General features: G+C 43.0%; 1 protein-coding gene across 7 annotated transcripts in view; it reads right to left on the bottom strand.

The window, feature by feature from the left end:
• Window positions 1–18,554, bottom strand: part of LOC118369680 (bifunctional heparan sulfate N-deacetylase/N-sulfotransferase 2-like) — a 180,734-nt gene that overhangs the window by 120,202 nt on the left and 41,978 nt on the right. Inside the window, exon 1 of one of the 7 annotated variants that reach the window (XM_052498531.1) lies at window positions 12,068–12,086. The exons of the other annotated variants lie outside the window; for them this stretch is intronic. The gene's annotated coding sequence lies outside the window, so the exon portion shown is untranslated. Of the gene's footprint in view, window positions 1–12,067; window positions 12,087–18,554 lie in introns of those variants that run through there. 7 annotated transcript variants of the gene reach the window in all.

Here is an 18,554-nt window from a genome sequence, read left to right as displayed (position 1 = left end):
GTGAGCTCTCAAATACACGGCAGTATCTTCTATTTAAATTATAGGAAAAAAGTGTTTAACAGTAGTCTAGTTTGAAAAGGCAAGCCCCAGGGTTGTCAAGGACGACAGAGCCAGAGAAGAAGAGAGATGAGAGACAAAGACAGAAAAGCAGGCTTAACAGCATCACATGAAGATATGATGCTAGAGAGGAGCCCTGACCTCTGCTTGCTTAGACAACAACCTGAGTCAACATCTCCCTCTCTTGCTCCCTGGTGATTTTCTGTTTGTTATGTAGTGGTGCAGTTTGTTCCAGGAGCAGGCTGTCCTGATCTATCCACACCCACAGAAGCTGTTTTTCAATCGTTTTAACTAGCTTCCATGGCAAAACATGATAGGTTGAAGAAATATGGATAAATCCTATCCAGTCCTTGTCAACCATCAGTGATAATAAAGAATATTGGAAAGGTGTCCATCTCAGAGCTAGTTATGAGACAGCCAGGGTTATGGGGCTCTGGGGACTCTGTTAGGGGAAAGAAGGAGAGCGCTCACCGTTGGAGGCAAGGTATTGGTGGTGGAGGATTGGGGGTCCTAAGTGCTATGGAAGGCAGTGGTTGTGCTGTAGCCTGCTACTAAACCTCATCTGCTCCAGCAAACACTACTACTTCATCAAAGCATCACGTCAAACGCACGTCACCCACGATGGAGTGGAATCTGCCTGGGAGGAATAAATAATGCACTGCTATCTGCTGCTACCGCTATCAAAGATAAATAACACACAAGTACACAGCTTTACATATGTATTACACATAACTGATGACCATCATTACCGCTGGACCATAATTAGCTATACCCACATCCAACCAAGGCACACAAGATGACACGTCATACACACGTCACACTCTTCAAAGCGGATGAAGGATCATCTCAATGCTGATCAAATCAAAAATCACATTTCATTTGTCACATACATGTGTTTATCAGATGTTATTGCGGATGTAGCGAAATGCTTGTGCATCTAGTTCCGACAGTGTAGTAATATCTAACAATTATACAACAAATACCCAATACACACACATTTAAGTAAAATAATGGAATTAAGAATATATACATATTTGGACGAGCAATGTCAGGGAGGCATAGACTAAGATACAGTAGATAGTACATATACATAAGATATGTAAACATTATTTTAGTGACTCGTGATCCATTTATTAAAGTGGCCTGTGTGTAGGCTGCAACCTCTCTGTGCTAGTGATGGCTATTTAACAGTCTGCTGGCCATGAGCTGTTTTTCAGTCTCTCGGTCCCAGGGTATTGATAAAGTAAAATATTGGGATATATAATTTGACAAAATATTGCATTGTTTTGACAATATCACACAATTATTTTTGCACTAGTTGGCTGAACCTGTTATCTATGGCCATAATAGTTTGTAGGCCAAACGGTTTGTATACTACAGACGTTTTCATGAGAAGACTGATTATCGGGGTGTCTCGTGGTCTGGCAAACACAGCTGTAGCTCTGCCACCTTTCACCTCAGATGCGGTGGATGGGGACGCATCAAATGCAAAACAACTTCAAGCTTAATCAGACAGTTGTTTATGTGGAATTTTTATTATGCCAATTAAATTTCCACGTGGCCGCAGACATTTACTCAAGAGGGTTAATCAATTTTTAATTCAGGCTGTACCACAGGGGTGTCAAACTCATTCCATGGAGGGCCTAGTGTCTGCAGGTTTTTGGTTTTCCCTTTCAATTAAGGCCTAGACAACAAGGTGAGGGGAGTTATTCACCAATTAGTGACCTTAATTCATCAGTCAAGTACAAGGGAGGAGCGAAAATCCGCAGACACTCGGCCCTCCATGGAATGAGTTTGACAAGTGCTATAAGAAGAAAATGGGTGGTGTTTCTAAAGGCACTGTGTATGATCAGGACTATTTTCTAAGTAACAGAACAATAAAACAGTTGAGATTAAAGTCGTATTTACAGTTTTACTGCAAGATATGAATTGCCACAATTTTTGTTCTTCAAATGATGGACTTTATTAAAAACAGAAAAATGAAGTAAAAAGCCCACATTACCTTAAAATAAATTCAAGGTTTTGTTTTTCCAGCTTTCTGTTTTTGGTACAGATCTGGGGAAGGATACATTTTTTGGTACCCAGATCTGTGCCTCAATTTCTTTGACCTCGTGGCTTGGTTTTTGCACTGTCAACTGTGGGACCTTATATAGACAGGTGTGTGTCTTACCAACTCATGGCCAATCAATTGTATTTACCACAGGAGGACTCCAATCAAGGTGTATAAACATCTCAAGGATGATCAACGGACCCAGGATGCACCGGAATACTTATGTAAATAAAGTATTTGTTTGATTTTTAATACATTTGCAAACATTTCAACAACAAAAAATGTTCACTTCATCATTATGTGGTTGTGTCACTTTATTTAATCAATTTTAAAATAAGGCTGTAAAGTAACAAAATATGGAAGTTAAGGGGTACGAATACTTTCCAAATGCACTGTATGTACAAGTGTGTGTACGTGTGCGTAGGGACTCTACGGTGCCATAGTCGTCATTATATCCGAAACACTATATAACAACGCTGGCAAGGGATACAGGAGATCCACTTTATTCAGTCTGTTTGACGCCTTTAAGGAACTAGGCACCACTTGCTGTTCAGTTGTCAATCAACACACAGTTGAAACACACAAAAATATACAAATGTGTCAGAAAACAATAATTAGGCTATTGGATTTAGGCTCATCGTTACCACTCAATACTTGGACCGTGCAAATTCACGAGCATCATGCTCACTCTCCCTAAGTGTAAAGAAATTCAACAGCAACCAGAGCTCTGTATATAACGAGATGCTCATGTCTCCGCCCCAACAATGGGAGTTGTTGTCCCAAAGGCAGGCTTAGGTCCACAATAAGCCCATAGAAAATGCATTGGCCATATTTTGGACAGATTTTGGAGAGTGAAACCTCTCATTTCGCCTTTTCCTCTCTGTTGCGTTTCCATGTTATCACTCACTTTGTGGCTGACCAGCAAAGACACTATCAATAGATCACTAGAAGATGCATATGGTTCATTCTAGCGGGAGAGGGCTCGACGGACTAGCGAATTTAAACTTTTAAATTAAAAGTAGCCTAGTTAATATAAAGTGGAAAATGTAGCCGTCTGAAAATTAGTGTGTAAACGGCTGATTAGCCAACGCTAATGGAAAACACTGGCAATGCATATAGAATCGTGAGAAACGCAATACATTTCCTAATAATGTCGTATCGTGAGGTCCCTGGCGATTCCTAGTCCTATTGTTTACCCACTAAAGCCGCTGCAAATCTTATTCATGGCTTAATGATTATATCTGCCAATTAACGGTGCGACAGCAGAATCCCATTCAGCCCGGCTGGGGATGGTGTTGCTAATCCTATTGTCTGTCTTTTTCCTCTCCCTCGCTCCACTCTGCAGCCATACGGCACATACAAGGGGAGGTGGGTGGGGACACGGGCAGCAGGTATTAGAGATTAGTAATGACTCAGGAGCAGGATTCTACCTGAGGCCCTCAGGGTGAATTACAGAAGCCTAATAAATCAGACCACACCATAGGCCAGGGGGAAGCAGATGTAAGATTTAATGCTCTCCCCTAATGGTATGACAGCTCTCTACTACTTAGCTTGAATCGAATGGCAAACATGGGAGAGTGAGAAGTTAATGTTGGCTTAATTTGAATAACTAAGGCTAACCGTTATCTACGCCAGTGAGCAGCACTAGCATAGTCATGTACTGGCCACAGCAGAGAAGGGGGGTGGGGGGCATTTTTTCCTCTGCCCTTTGCATTCATTTCAGAATCCAGAAGCGGAGGCGGACAGAAGGTTCATGAGGTGACATCTATGAGCTGACAGCCAGGCACTCTTCCTCTCATGCTAATGCAGGCACAGAAATCATTACGCTCAGCTCCAATGAAAACAGCCAATGAGAAAAGTTCAGGCACAATGAGGGAAAATCCATTTGCAGTCTGTAAACACACACACACAGAGCTGTAAATAAATATTGTGCATCGCTATCATTTTCTCCATGGCAATTTCTAACAGCGTGATGAAGGGCACTATAGATCAGAGTGAAGTTGCAGCCAGAGCTAATGTCAGAGAGAGAAGGGATACAACACCAAAGCAAATTTAACATGATAAAACTGGTTAAAGTCCGAGGACATCTATTCTCTGATCCAGCCCTCACCAAGCAGAGAAGCAGACATTCTGTCCCAGTTTGCCCCTCGCTGCCACATTCTCCATCGATCTCATACGTAACTGTAACTGGCTGCTAAGCCTTCCAGTAGACAGGCTAATGCCCCAGCTTGCTACTTATGTGAACACACATGGTTTTCAAAAGCACCTGTAGCCTCTCCTAACATCTTAGATTCCTAGCTCATTGCCTCAAGCATCTGTTCATATCAATGATGTATATAAACCATGGATTGCAGATGCTTTGTATTGGCCAATGAGAGGCTTTGAAGCCACCGGTCGGCCATATTGGCACTCCTCAGAAGAAGCAGTCCTCCATCGGAATTAATAGAATTCTACAGTATCTTAAATGTTTCAATGACAAAAAGTATTTTAAAGTATTTTTTTATTATAGTGGGCCCACTATCATTAGTACTCTCAGATAACCATATTTTAATGACAATGTCATTTAAAATTTGTATTTTGTTTGTTTATCTGATAATATAAAAGTATGCATTAAGGTGTCTAATATAATTAAAGGGACAAAAACAAATGTAGACAAAACATTTTTTTTTTTTTACAATGGTGGGGGAGTGCCAAAATGGTGGCGCAGCGGCTTCAAAACATCACCCCGTCAATCATCTAGTGTATGTATGTATGTATGTATGTTTGTTTGTTTGTTTGTTTGTTTGTATGTATGTATGTATGTATGTATGTATGTATGTATGTATGTATGTATGTATGTATGTATGTATGTATGTGTGTATGTGTGTGTGTGTATGTATGTATGTGTGTGTATATATATGTATGTATGTATGTATGTATGTATGTATGTATGTATGTATGTATGTATGTATGTATGTATGTATGTGTGTATGTGTGTGTGTGTGTATATAAATCATTGGTTCATACAGACACAGAAAGCTAGCGTGAGGCAACGGCAGTAAACTGCTCTCAATCCTGAACCACAACACATCACACCTTATAAAGGACGGAGTGTAAGCCAATTTCCTTTCAGACATGAATAGAGTAGACATGGGAGGTGCTGAGGGAGAGAGATAGAGGATTGAGAGCAGGGGGTGTGGAGAGGCAAGGGGTGAAGGCTAAGCTGCTGGATGCTGGCGTTCTGTGGGCTACACTACTGGGTCTGTGTGAGCTGAATGGCACGCAGCAGGTAGTTCTGGCCCCCTACCTCCATCTGCCCCCGTTCTCCACCCACTACCCCATCCCTCCACCACCAGGCAGGCAGGCAGAAAGGAGGCCACAAGGAGGGAGAGGGGGAAGCAGATAAACCAGGGTTGCAGCATTCAGTGGGAAAGAAAAGTATGAGTTGTTTTATAAACAGAGGTAGCCTACTACCGAAGCTTGCCCAATATGAAGGCACATTTATGTTATGCCACAATCAGCTCATTTTCACAGAAACAATTGTCACACACAGTGTGCAAGTTGGTTCAGGTCTGAAAAGTCACATTCATCACACAAGATGGATTTCAAGCCAAATATGTGATAAGACCCAAAGTGGGTTTGCAGCTTTTGCCGTAATAACGGTGCGAGATCATCGGGGATGATTGCTGCAGCCTCAAAAAGCAGCAGGGCAAGAAAATTTACTAGGATGTTTTGGTGACATCAACACTAAAACATGATGCCTTTGCTGGGCTTCTTCAGTTCATTGCCTCTACTTTAAGTACAACATCTAGGACAAATGTCTGAGACAAGATCTGTTTTTTATGCTCCTACTACTGTATTATTTGATCATCTGCAAAGTTAATGCATAAGTCTCAAGTTTCTCTTAAGTGTTGATGTTAGTGCAGCAAGTTGTTATATTCAGACGATGAGGTCACTGAGAGGGAAGGACCAACCGGAACTGAGAGACAAAGCACGAAAATGTGGGGTTCGAAATTGACACCCTTGATAAAGATAAGCTGACTGTAATAAAGAAACACTACAATAAAACATTAAATTATATGACTGTATAAAATAAATAATTAAAATACAGAGATATACTGTATGATAATTTTGGGGGGGGGAATTAAATACATTTTTTACTAGGGCAAAACTTTAACAATACTTTTTTTCTCAAAAAGGTAGGAGTCGGGCCTCCCAGGTGGCGCAGTGGTCTAGGGCACTGCATCGCAGCGTTAGCTGTACCACCAAAGACTCTGGGTTTGCGCCCAGGCACTGTCGCAGCCGGCCGCGACCGGGAGGTCCGTGGGGCGACGCACAATTGGCCTAGCATCGTCCGGGTTAGGGAGGGTTTGGCTGGTAGGGATTACCGCTCTCATACTAACAATTGGATACCACGAAATTGGGGAGAAAAGGGGGTAAAATGTATAAACATTTAAAAAAGGTAGGAGTCAAAAGTTAAGTCCAGACAGAGATGGCCATTGCAAAATGTTGATTTTGTGGCCAATTTATTTATTTGTGGATTTGATGTGTGTTTGGGGTTATGGTCAAGTTTTCGGCAAAAATATCTTGGTTCTATGTGAAGTTCATAATGCCGTTGGACTTAAGGGCCCCAGGACTTCGAAGATCCCAACAACAAGCCCCAGGACATCGAAGATCCACCTCCATATTTTACAGTAGGTATGGGGATATTTTCTGCTCATGCATTCTCGTTTTGACGCAAGATTCACCAGTTTTGTGCATGGCCAAAGAGAGCAATTTAAGTCATCTGACTAAAGCAAAGGTTCCAATCCAAGTGCCAATGCTATTTAGCAAACTCCAGGCGTTCGCATTTTTTGGGTAACATGAAAATAGAGCTATTTGCCCATGCACACTTCTGATGGGTTTGTTCACAAACTAGGTTGTTTTTCTATGTTTGACTTTCAACTGCTAGGGAATACAACGCTTCAACTAGTTAGACTCAATCTCACAGGTACAAACATGACAAGTCGCAAAATCACAGTAACATCCCACCCTTAACGGAGTGTCTCAACTGTGATATATATGTATATTTTTAAATACCCAGCTCACAAAATGTAAGTAAACAATATACCACAATACTTCGTACTAGTAATATATTTATTGTTTTAGAAACATTACAATGCATCAAATATTTTAAATGGGGGAAAAAATCTGAGTCTGGTACACATATATATATATATATTTTTTTTTTTTTTTATCTACCTGCCCCTGTGGCTGGTGGACCAAAAAGTAAATTTTATGCCCTGATTGTATAAAATAATATAATTTCCCCAAAAACATGAGCATACAATATAGCTCAGTATTTTAATTATTTTATACAGTCCTTTTTGCTCATCTTTATCAAGGGTATCGTTCATTTTGTACCCCACTGTAGGTACCATTGACTTGCATTGGTGCCACAAATGCTAAAAAGTTAACATTTGAAACACTGGTCAGGTAAACAAAACCAAAGCATGAGTTGCTGTCGTACCTTGTCCGTAAACTGCTTACAGGGTAAGGAAACCACCCAAAATACAAAAATATATTGAACTATCCCCTTTAACGTGGGTGGGTGATTCTTTAAAAACATCAAGTAATAGCAGGAACAGCACCATCTAGTGCAGTGATTCTCAACTGGTGGGGGAGGTTGAGTGTGTCGCGGGTATCTGAGTAAAAATATTTCAGTCTGAATTTAAACAACTTAAACAAGGTAGAAAGTGTGTAGAAATGATAGTGAACTTAATTTTATCATTTTGATATTTTTTTCTTCAAATCAGTCATTTCAATGTAGAGCTAATAAGCAGCACTCTTTTTGTTGATTTGGTGCTCTCAAGCCAGTGAGTTTACTGACATTCACAATCAAGAATATAGGAAAAATGTCATTATTGACAATGAGAGAGGTGGGAATGTTGTTCCCGTGTCATATAATTGATACATTTACTATCAATATAGCATTAAAAAAAGTTTTAGATTGTATTTGGCGATTCTTCACGAGGTCAATATTGGTTCGCGATTGAGACATCCTGGTTCAATTTGGGTCCCGAGGCAAAACCAGTTGAGAACCACTGATCTAGTGGTCATAACCTGGTCATATCAGGATGTAGGATGGGCCATGAGGATAACAACCTTCAATCACTAACTTCTCTGATCAGGGAAAAATATATATATCACCAAATTCAGAGAATACATCACATAGGATGAAGAAACACTCAAAGCCACAGCTCCATACCACTTGTCAAGCAGAGAACTGATCCTGTAGCCTCAGCCGCAGCTCCATACCACTTGTCAAACAGAGAACTGATCCTGTACCCTCAGCCGCAGCTCCATACCACTTGTCAAACAGAGAACTGATCCTGTACCCTCAGCCGCAGCTCCATACCACTTGTCAAACAGAGAACTGATCCTGTACCCTCAGCCTCAGCTCCATACCACTTGTCAAACAGAGAACTGATCCTGTACCCTCAGCTCCATACCACAAGTATGGTCCTTCTGTAGCTCAGTTGGTAGAGCATGGCGCTTGTAACGCCAGGGTAGTGGGTTCGATCCCCGGGACCACCCATACGTAGAATGTATGCACACATGATTGTAAGTCGCTTTGGATAAAAGCGTCTGCTAAATGGCATATATTATTATATTATATATTATACTTGTCAAACAGAGAACTGATCCTGTACCCTCAGCCGCAGCTCCATACCACTTGTCAAACAGAGAACTGATCCTGTACCCTCAGCCGCAGCTCCATACCACTTGTCAAACAGAGAACTGATCCTGTACCCTCAGACGCAGCTCCATACCACTTGTCAAAAAGAGAACTGATCCTGTAGCCTCAGCCGCAGCTCCATACCACTTGTCAAACAGAGAACTGATCCTGTAGCCTCAGCCGCAGCTCCATACCACTTGTCAAACAGAGAACTGATCCTGTACCCTCAGCCGCAGCTCCATACCACTTGTCAAACAGAGAACTGATCCTGTACCCTCAGCCGCAGCTCCATACCACTTGTCAAACAGAGAACTGATCCTGTACCCTCAGCCGCAGCTCCATACCACTTGTCAAACAGAGAACTGATCCTGTACCCTCAGCCGCAGCTCCATACCACTTGTCAAACAGAGAACTGATCCTGTACCCTCAGCCGCAGCTCCATACCACTTGTCAAACAGAGAACTGATCCTGTACCCTCGTGGTTTGGGTGGGAGGCTTTTAACCATTTCTTTGGATTCCTCATTCTTTAAAAAAAAAGTTTCGTCCAAATTGGATGTTAGGTACTATATTTATTGAATATTATATGAATCCGATAATTTTTTTAAAAAATTGCCAATTTGGGTGCAATCAATTAGCTTAATTTCTCTGAGATCAAATTAGATTTTAACAAAATAATGTTGCAGGAATGCTAATCTTATGTTTCAAACTTCAGAAAAGGTTTTGGAACATTCTGAGATAGTGGGTGTCATGGCTTGCTGAAATGACATAGAACGACCCTCAGCAGACTCTCTCTGTGTCGTATAGCTTAACTCTGTAGACTCTGTCCGCTTACAAAATGTCAACCACCCTCAAAGGGACACAGGAGACAGCAGCAGGAAGACAGCCCGCAGTTGTCATGGAAACCACAGCCAAATACACACACACTCAGAGCAAAGCACATTCACACCAAACAACAGGACCAGAAGAATAAATACAAAGTGTCATCCGGAAATTATAACATGGTAAAAGTGCAAAGTCCAGTGTTTTCTGTCAGGGATGGGACCAGCAAACAGTGTAAGATTTATGATTTGTGTGAGATAAAGGGCTGACAATTCTATTAGATGTAACAAGGATTAATACATGTAGCCCATCTCCCAGGGGCTAATGGGGACACAGGGGCCATCTCAATAGTACTGTATGGGAGGGGAGTGCTGGGCTCTGTTGTGGTGAATGGAGTACAAGTGCTGTGTAAACTGCAAATCCCACAGTTCTCCTGGGCAGACTACTACTCCCCAACAACCCACAAGGACTACTGAGATCTACTCTGCAGAGATCCACGGGTAAGGAGAGATGACGTTCAGTTAAAAAAAAACGATAGAACAAATCATTTCAGTGCTCATAGTTATTGGCTTTCTGATTCTACTTCTGCCCACACTTTATTCTACAGACTGTAGCTTCAAAAACAAACATTTCAACATGCTGTTCCAAGGGCGACAGAACCTGGGTAGAATAGCTCCACACACAGTAATTATTCAAAATCAAATCAAATCAAATTTATTTATATAGCCCTTCGTACATCAGCTGATATCTCAAAGTGCTGTACAGAAACCCAGCCTAAAACCCCAAACAGCAAACAATGCAGGTGTAAAAGCACGGTGGCTAGGAAAAACTCCCTAGAAAAACTCCCTAGAATTATTCATTTCTACAGCAACAGCACAAGATCTCTCCAAGTTGCAGGAGTTTATTTAGAGCAAACCAAAAGGTGGAAGGAAGTATAGCACTTCGCAGGCACGCAGGCTTTTCAAACGGATGATTACATATGGATTCATTGCTGTAAGGCTGAAATAGGGAATGATTGCGAGAGACGTAAAGAAATCAGTGAGGTCATAGAAAAGGGACTTTACTTTCTGCAGTAAGAAAATATTGGTCTATTATCCATTCAAGCCAAACACATGAGAGGTAGTGGAAAGACAGAGGGCAGACTACTGACAATGGACAGGTTCCGACTATGGACCAAATCAAAGCAGAACTAGACTGTTTGATGGAGCTTTACACGCAAACATAGCTTTCAATACAGGGCTGTGTGAATCTAACGTATGGCTAGGTTATTGAACACTCTACCACTTGAACATCATGTTACAATGCATAATCAGTTTCCCCCCAGACACTCAGTGACAAGCTATTGACTCACTTGTATAATAAAAAAAGGATAAATCTAGAAATGGATAAAAGGCTGAAAGAACAAACAAACAACTTAAGAGGCAATAAGGAGACATTGGGCTGTGGGGCAGTGATGCAGCCAGGACCGGGGATCCAGCAGGAGAGTCCACAGCTGTGTCCCGCTGCTCCACAGGGATATCCACGGAAACCAACGGATTCAGGACTGATTTATGCCTCTATTAATGGGGGGGTTGCAAACCAACAAACACACACAGACACACGCAGTGCAGCTTGATGGTGCTTAATTAGCTGCACATTATAAAACTGCTCCAGACGAACAATGCAATAAATACCAACGAGCCAACGCTAATGAGTCTCTGTTCTTCTGCTCTCCCGTTTCAGAGACAAATATGAACGGCTCCTCCTTGCTCCTGGTAAGAGGAAACAGAGAATGGAACGAGATGGGGAAGATGGCAGTTGGGGGGGGGGGGAGCGATAAAGGAAAGGGGTTCATGAGGAAACAGCCAGCAGAGGGATCTGCTTTTTTTTCCTGACGTAAAAAGAACGACGGAATTCAGTCCTTTATTTTCCTTTCCATATATTTTTTTCTCAGACTATCCGCCAACGCACAAGCCTGTCTCTCGCCGTTATCGTTCACCCCCAGTGTACCCAGCCCCCCTCCCCCTCCCATTGTTCCAGTCCTATCTGCCACAGGAAATTAAAGTTCTATGTTTGGGCCTCGCAGAAAGCAGGCCCCTACTGTGCTTCACGCTTCAGAGGGGTAAGCACGGCGTGACAATTTGTCACGCACACAAACACACATGCATGCACATAGTACACACGGCCAGTCTTGGCCTAATAACAAACAGTTCATTTCCGCCTACTGACACACACACACACACACACACACACACACACACACACACACACGAAACATTTAAGGGAATGGTAGAATGACAGTGCAGGGCCTGAACATCACAGAGACAATCAGGGGAGAATTAAGCCATTGTGTATTTTAAAAGGAACATTTATTTGAAGAGTTCTGAAGTGTAAAACTAGAAACTAAATGGGTAGGGCTGCATGTGAGAGTGCAGAAGGCAGTCTGGTATGGCCTTATAGCGTACCTTGGCAAACAAAGCCTAGCCAGGCAGAGGGAGAGATAACGGCAGGCAGAGCTGCAGACTCGCCACACAATGGGCCCTATCGCTAGCCCCGCTCCCTGCTTTCATGTCCTCATTAAGATAACGCTCCAGCAATTAAACTCTAAAGTATCATCCGAGGGCCTGCGAGAGAGAGAGGGGAGATAGAATGGAGGGTGAGAAATGTGGGAGAAAATTACTTTCAATTTGGGAAAGAATACAACATTTGGTTCGGCGAGGAAGTGGTGGAACATTTATGAAAGTTTGAGTTTTCCAAGTTTCGAGGAAGGTGAAAATGACTACATGAAGCAAGAGGAGAGTGTACCAATTGGAGGTGGTGTTTGCAGTCTGAGGGAAAAATTAAAATGGACAAATTAGAGAAATACATTTCCCACAAGCCAAAGGGTCTCGGGTTCCAACTGGCATCTCATTATTTTGCTTTCCGGGCAGCAGGGACTCAATTAACACAACAGCTGGACTGAGACAGAGGGAGAGAGAGAGGGAGAAAACAGGAGGGACAGGAGGAGAGACGCAGAACTTTCCAGCGTGAGCAGAGGAGAGAGTTGAACTGACAAAAAAGGGAAAGCTGTGTTGACTTGGGTTAAGTCATGGGGTTAAAAGTAGAGGAGGAAAGGGTGCACAACAACCTAAAAGCCCCCAGCGCTTTTCTGCCTTTCATAGTTTTATCCTCCTCAGTACTTGTGATACTGGTTCATTGACATGCCCAACATCAAAAGCTGATCAGTTTCCTCCCCATCCCTATCTGGAGGAATATGATTGGCTATGGGCAGGAAGAGGAGCTCACAAAACACAGAAATGGAGGGCTGAAATCAATCACACTCCCATCGCTACCCCAGTGTGTCTGTCTACAGCGTGAAGGTATTCAAACACCATCACAAATACGGATTCATAATACATAAGATGAACCAAGCAGACAATCATAAGACTACGGGCCCTTGTTCTCCAGTGTGGTTAATCGGCTTATTAGTTCGAGCAGATGATCACAGAAGGCTAAGATGCACACTCTGACATTCTGATTTAACTCCCAGACAACAAAAACATAGCTACGACATACGATACAGTGAGGGCCCGGAGAAATGCATTGTTGGTTTGCCTTTGAAATGAATCCTTTCAAATTGGAGAGGAGAGATAGATATGTAGACTCTAGACTATTTGAATTCCATTTTCTTTCACACATGCATACATACACACATCCAGGCGTGAGAGTTTGAGCGCTGTGAAAGAAAGCAAGAGCTTTTCAAAACCACACAAAGACAGAGGCATCAGCGTGAAATCCACCCCATGAGATCTGAATTTTAATTTGTTGTGGAGGGGGGTGGGGTTATTCTCTTTAATAAGCAGTCAACAATAAAAACTGACAATGAATTTCCCAACTGTGCAGAGTAAGTAGAATGCTAAAGTCCTCAGGGAGGAGAAATGCAGAAGAGAAAACCCACACAGCTGAGCTTCTGCCAAGTACTCAAAATTCTGTGATTATCACAGCTGAGAGGGAGAGAGGGGAGAGATGGAGACAGGCATCAGAAGCGCCAGGCACAAACAAGTGACACACACCCAGGCTACCTAGGAACTTCTCCAGAAGGCCGGAGGAGCCCAACTGAGCCTCATATACCTCTCTACGTAGTTCTAAGTACATTTGTGCGGCTGAATGTTTGGAACACAACACAAACGGACCTCCGCCGGCTCCGTTTGCATAGACTGTGTAAAGCCCTTAAGACTACCACACACACTCACACAGAGAAACACAAATATTTATCCGCATTCTTCCACATCTTTATCTGGACGGGCCAGCTGCTGGGATCCATTGAGCGGTAATCAGGGCTTTGGCTCGCGACATGCTCACACAGGAAGTGCACCTCATCTGCCCTGTTTATTTCCACTTGGCCTCAGAGCCACCAGGCATCTCCGCAGCAGATGGGGGAAATAAATCAGAACAAACCAGAGCAGGTAAACAACTTGTGCCCAAACACATGACATGGGAGCCACTGACGGCTAACGACAGTCTCACAAGGATGAGAATGGAGTGTGTGTGACATGCTGCAAAGAGTGGCAGCCAAATGGCTTTCAGGAGACCAAGCCAAGAAAGTTTGTGTGCGTGTCCTGCCTCTCCTTTCATTCCAAGCCGCTCTGAGGCGGCGCTTCAGAAGCGAGGGGGCTTTGATCACAGCGCCTTACAGATGGTTCTAATTTAATAATTAACTGATTAGACAAGTATGAATCATTCATTATTAGCTATGTTAGCGTCGGCATGCAAACGTATCCTAAAACCAGGGGGTGGGCTGGCATGAATCACAGCGAGATGTGTTTACGAAGGCCGTCTGAGGCGACAATCTATACCTTTACCTGCCGCGGCCAGAATAACTCTCAGCCAGGAGGACACGATGCAAAACTCCCTTGTCTGCTTATTCCCCTCATTGATTCCTCCATCCCCCCATTTCCTCTGCCTACTTCCCTACACCTCTACTGCGCACATCCCTCCATTTCTGTCATCTTCTCTACGGATCTCCCTCCCTCCCGTCCTCCCGCCGGGTTGCAGAGGAGCAGTCAGTAAGTGATCAGGGCCTGGCCAGAGCAGTGTGGCCAAGCTAGAGCCCTCCAGAGATGGGCGGTTTGGAGGAGGCTCCTCAGGATTGGAGAGCACTCGACTGCAGCAGCGAGGGGCGAAGCGTGGCAGACAGCTGCTACTGCCGCGCCAAATCCCCACCAAAGCACTGTGCATAGAGAGAGGGAAAGAGGGAGGAGAGGGAGAGCAAGACTGACAAGGGATGAGAGTGGGTGGATAGAGATTAGGGAGAAAAGGAGCGGAAAATTAAAAACCAAGAAAGAGAAGGTAAAGAAGCTCAATAGAAAGGCAGAGATGACAGAACTGGAAGAGGAGGAGAAAGGGGTGCAGTAGAGTGAAAGTGGAGGTGCTGGGAGGTTTTGATGAAGTTGGTGCAGCGAGGAGACATTTCTTGGCTGATCTGTGACTTTCCCCTCAGTGAACAGAGTCTAAATTCATTCAGCAAGACAGAGGGAGATTTGAGAGCCTTTCCCATAGACCCCCTTCACACAGAGTGGGAGCAGGATGAGGCGGAGGTCAAAGCTAGCAAGAGCACCAAACAATGCATGATGGATAGCTGAGGGCCAAGGGAGGGTCCGCAAATTAGCAGGAAATAAAATCAAAGAGTTGGGACCATATACTCGACGAAGGCAGGCAGAATACTGTGAAAACCTTGTTCTGCCCCTTTTGCTTATGTTCATTGATCTTGAACATTGAAGTAGAGGTCACATGGATATAAAGAGAGAGAGTGACTATGACGGAGAGTTCTCAATTGAAAACCTAGATCGCACTCATTCAGTGTGATGATGCATGAGATCATGAGGAAGGAAGCCTGAATCCAAGCAGTCATTGTGACAGTGGTGATGGAGCCGCACATCTGTAGTCATGGTGATTGGCGACAAAGTAGGCTCCAGCATTTATACATCTGATGCATAACCATATATGAACTGTAACCTAGGTTCTTCACGCCCTTGCCCTGATGGTGGTGTGTCTCTGGGTTGGAGCTGGAAAGGCTCTTTAGGGTTCTCAGAACGAGTCCACACAATCTGTTGTCATCTCCACACAAAGCAGAGGCATTCAGAATCCTCACTCCCTATGCCAAGCAGCCCAACAGCTGGCATGGCTGGGAGCCAGCCGTTTTTCCTCCAACCTCCGAGTGGGAACCTCCACTACCGAGGAACAGAGATGAGCTGCACCATGGAGCAGGGCCAGGCAGAGGAAAGAGAGCACAGCGTGTCACGGATCCCAACTGGCTGGAAGACAAAATGCTTCTGACCACAAACAGACAAACTGTGACTGGCCGGTTTCTAGTAAAACGCTTTAATGGATGTGGTGGGGAGAATAACTTTTTTTTAAAGTAATAATAAGAATAGACCAGCAACAATTTATGTTCCTGACAACAAGGACACAACAAAAGACAAACGACTTAGTCAGACTTCACCGTGACCAGGCTTTGCATGGTGTGAGAGATTCTTCACTGCAAGAGCTCTCTGGCGGCGGTCTCCAGGCAACCAACTGCCCACATCCCATCTCACCCCCCCCTGACAGTGTTCACTGGTTGCCGTGCTGGTTATGAAACGGTGTCAGCGTGCTCAAACATGCCGGCAGTGGAATTCAACAAGCCAGCCTCCTATGCTCCGCCTGTACCCAAGTGAGGGCCTGTCGCCATGGCGACGAAAGGGGTCAGCGCCGGGTCGGCAGATTAAAAAACACCAAACCCCCACCACATAGCTAACTGGATCACCTACAGTAGGAAACCAAAACTGGGTTGATTTGAAGAAAACCCACCTTGGTTGTAGTAAGTCGCTGTAGTAGTGAGCCGCTGCTACGTGACTATATAATGCGAGTGCTTCTACTCCGTTCCCAGAGATTCCACTGGGAGATGATTTTAGACACCAGTCGTTTCGTTGTCCGCTACCTGCTTCCCCCTTACGGTCTGAACAGCATCCCTGTCGAAGTCTGTTCAGGTCATTAATCTGCACCAAGCCTCAGACCGACAACACATAAAAGAGGGTCGTTCCACCTCAAGAAGCACAAGAAAGACAATCGACACCCACCACTTCAGATTATTCTGAAAATGTTTCTGTTAGAACCAAATAAAACAAGAATTTCTGCAACATTATTTTGTTGAAACACAATTTAATATCATAAATTAAGCTAATTGATTGCACCCAAATTGGCCATTTTAATATCTACGATTCATATAATATTCAATAAATATAGTAACTAACAATCGATTAGGAACAAACTGTTTTCTAACAATGAGTTAGATATGAGGAATCCAAAGAAAGTCAAAAGCCACCTACGGACCCCCCACAAGTATACAGTATCAGTTCTCTGTCTTACAAGTAGTATGAAGCTGCAGCTCAAAGGATTGTTTCTTCCTGTAATGTGTTCCCAATGAATGTCGTGATTGTTTTTTTCCCTGTTCAGAAACATTAGTCAAGGAAATTGTTAGGTTTCTGTCCCATCCTACATCCTGATATTACCAAGTTCTGATCACAAGACGATGCTGTTCCATTTTTCCCCCCTCTCTCTTTTTAGAATCCCCCCTCGCAATGTTAAAGGAATAGTTTACCCAAATGACAAAATGTGTACCCTTCTCCTTTTATCAGTCTATGGACAAGGGATGACAGCAATCCATGAGTATGTTTACATGCTCACTAATAATTAGATTAGGTCAGAGTATGCCATTAGTCAAGTAAACACCTTACTTATATTATGACCTCATGCCGACGTAAGTATATGCCAATTAAAATAACTTGGTTTTCTGAGCAATCTTCTGAATTATTAGGACATGTAAAACATTATTTTTGAAATCGGCGTTCCAGCTGTATATTTTATCTGCACATGTGCCAGCACCAGTCGCGCAAGCCGCCTCCTTAAGAGCGAGTGAAGTGAGTGTGGAAAACCTGAAATGCATCTTAGAAATACATTTCACATACAAATTGATTATGTCCGACCTCAGACTCAAATAGTTTTTGCAAAAATAACATGGTCACCGTGTTAAAACATATTTTGATTGGCGATTTCCTTCATCTATCAAAAGTCCCATCAGGTAACCTGATTTGAGACGTGTCGATGTTAACAGGATTATTAGGGAAATGTTAAAGGAACAATTATATTAATGTGAATATCCACAAAAGTCTTATGTGCATGTAACCGTGCTCCATGCTTTGGTTTTGTTGTCCACTGTTTGAAATGATAACTTTTTAGCAGTTGTGGCACAAATCCAATGCAAGTAAATTGTACCTACAGTGCCTTCAGAAAGCATTCATACCCCTCGACTTATTCCACATTGTGTTAGACGGAATTCAAAATGTCTTAAATATATATTTTCTCACCCATCTATCTACACACAATACCCCATAATGACAAAGTGAAAACATGTTTTTAGAAATGTTTCCAAACATATAGAACATTTTAGTTATAATTTCTCATTTACAAAGGTGCAGTCACACTGCATCTTCGCCTAGGGCTAAAATTATCCGGACTCCTGGGCTACAGGAGATTTTCGCCCGGGGCTAAGCAAGAGTTTAACACGTGGGTTCTGCGCGTTGTTTTGATAAGTAAATTCATACTATTGAATCCTTTCATCTGAGGACAAAAATCATCCATGCAATAACATTGGTTATTATGCCTAACAAAAATGGTGACTATGAAGGCTGGAAAATGTCTTCTCACTTAGCCAACTAAAGCTACAAACTCTAATGCTGGAACGGCAGCAAATGCTCAATTTTTCTCCACTTTCATCGCTTTTTGACAGACATTTAATTGCATAAAACCATTATAATAATATTGTCACATGATTTCACCTGGATCAGAAAAGTTGAGGTCTCATTCATTCACAGCATTCTCTGTACAGGGGTGAGATCGAATTTCAAAAGTGGAACATTGTTTCCGATATTGGAC

This window comes from Oncorhynchus keta, chromosome 36 (assembly GCF_023373465.1).
Source record: "Oncorhynchus keta strain PuntledgeMale-10-30-2019 chromosome 36, Oket_V2, whole genome shotgun sequence".
Lineage (NCBI taxonomy): Eukaryota > Metazoa > Chordata > Actinopteri > Salmoniformes > Salmonidae > Oncorhynchus > Oncorhynchus keta.
Note: the sequence above shows the minus strand (reverse complement) of the source record. Positions and strands in the feature narration are given on the sequence as shown.